The sequence below is a fragment of the Vigna unguiculata genome, unplaced genomic scaffold (assembly GCF_037176805.1).
Source record: "Vigna unguiculata cultivar grain cowpea cultivar isolate G323 ecotype 2 unplaced genomic scaffold, ASM3717680v1 ptg000503l, whole genome shotgun sequence".
Taxonomy (NCBI): Eukaryota; Viridiplantae; Streptophyta; class Magnoliopsida; order Fabales; family Fabaceae; genus Vigna; species Vigna unguiculata.
In genome coordinates this window covers 35,001-37,543 of record NW_028197133.1, presented here as the reverse complement: position 1 = coordinate 37,543, position 2,543 = coordinate 35,001, and positions in this window count along the sequence as shown.

Genomic DNA, 2,543 nt, shown 5'->3' with positions numbered 1-2,543 from the left:
AAAGATAGAATTCGAAGCAACCACAGAAGTACCGTCTAGTGGGTAGGCAACACAGGGACTGATCAACCAATATCACCCAAGGCAACGGGTGAAAATGGAAGAGATGCATGCTTGACCGTTCGATACGCAAGGCATGGAGCCAGCCAGCAAGTGCATCTCGATTACAACTCACACACCCTCACGTTCGCAAGACACCACACCACAAGACGGTCCACCCCCCACCTACCATGGGCAAGCAAGCAAATGGAAACATCAAGTGACGCAGGGTCAAGCATCGCTAGGCATGAAAATAACTTTCCACAATATCCGAGGGACTAGCTGCCGAGCTAACCAACGATCAGTGACGACCGTGTGTTGGTATTAATAAAGCTCAACAACTATGAAGAGGCTAGTTGTGCCATGATAAACATGCTAACGCACGCACCACGTGAGGGGGGAGGCCTCATCAAGCTCCCTTTAAAACCTGCCAGTGTGGAGCTGGCCGGCTCAAGGAGCACTCCCCCCCTATAAGAGGTTAATATGCAAAAGGCAAAATTGTACAAGTAGATACACTTTTTTTGAGCAGACATAAGTCCATATCTCGGGCTATACTTCGAATTTTGATGCGATTTTTTGCAGTAATTCGTAGAATAATGGTATCTCCTTGCTCACCAAATTTCATAATTTTTCTCGAAGGGGAACTATTTTTTTTATTTTTTTTACTTACCGGGTATGTGTAAAATCGGGAAAAATAGAAAAGCACATGTAGACTTCGAATTTCGACCTCATTTTTTCCAGTCCACCACTAAACAATATCAGGAACCTCCCCACAAAATTTCATTCAGTTTGGCCAAGGTCTTAAATTTGACAAATTTTGGCACCAACCTATCTAGTCGCGGTGCACCGACCAACTTGGCCAAGTGCAAAATGCATCCAATTCAAAACTTTTGTGCACCAACGCTTTTACAGTACTCATTTGGGGGCATTTGGAGGCCTTTCCAACCCTCACATCTCAAAAACCACGAATTTCATTTTTTCACAAATCTCCCCACCAAGCCATCTAGCTATGCCGTGGTGCACCGCCAACCTTGGCCATGTGCAAAACCCTCCGAACTCAAAACTTTCGTGCACCAAGAATTTCATGGTATTCATTTGGGGGCATTTGGAGGCCATTCCAACCCTCACATCTCAAAAACCACGAATTTCATTTTTTCACAAAACTCCCCACCAAGCCATTTAGCTATGCCGCGGTGCACCGCCAACCTTGGCCATGTGCAAAACCCTCCGAACTCAAAACTTTCGTGCACCAAGAATTTCATGGTATTCATTTGGGGACATTTGGAGGCCATTCCAACCCTCACATCTCAAAAACCACGAATTTCATTTTTTCACAAAACTCCACACAAGCCATCTAGCTATGCCGCGGTGCACCGACCAACTTGGCCATGTGCAAAACCCTCCGAACTCAAAACTTTCGTGCACCAAGAATTTCATGGTATTCATTTGGGGACATTTGGAGGCCATTCCAACCCTCACATCTCAAAAACCACGAATTTCATTTTTTCACAAAACTCCACACAAGCCATCTAGCTATGCCGCGGTGCACCGACCAACTTGGCCATGTGCAAAACCCTCCAAACTCAAAACTTTCGTGCACCAAGAATTTCATGGTATTCATTTGGGGACATTTGGAGGCCATTCCAACCCTCACATCTCAAAAACCACGAATTTCATTTTTTCACAAAACTCCACACAAGCCATCTAGCTATGCCGCGGTGCACCGACCAACTTGGCCATGTGCAAAACCCTCCGAACTCAAAACTTTCGTGCACCAAGAATTTCATGGTATTCATTTGGGGACATTTGGAGGCCATTCCAACCCTCACACCTCAAAAACCACGAATTTCATTTTTTCACAAAACTCCACACAAGCCATCTAGCTATGCCGCGGTGCACCGACCAACTTGGCCATGTGCAAAACCCTCCGAACTCAAAACTTTCGTGCACCAAGAATTTCATGGTATTCATTTGGGGACATTTGGAGGCCATTCCAACCCTCACACCTCAAAAACCACGAATTTCATTTTTTCACAAAACTCCCACCAAGCCTTCTAGCTATGCCGCGGTGCACCGACCAACTTGGCCATGTGCAAAACCCTCCGAACTCAAAACTTTCGTGCACCAAGAATTTCATGGTATTCATTTGGGGGCATTTGGAGGCCATTCCAACCCTCACACCTCAAAAACCACGAATTTCATTTTTTCACAAAACTCCACACAAGCCATCTAGCTATGCCGCGGTGCACCGACCAACTTGGCCATGTGCAAAACCCTCCGAACTCAAAACTTTCGTGCACCAAGAATTTCATGATATTCATTTGGGGGCATTTGGAGGCCATTCCAACCCTCACATCTCAAAAACCACGAATTTCATTTTTTCACAAAACTCCACACAAGCCATCTAGCTATGCCGCGGTGCACCGACCAACTTGGCCATGTGCAAAACCCTCCAAACTCAAAACTTTCGTGCACCAAGAATTTCATGGTATTCATTTGGGGACATT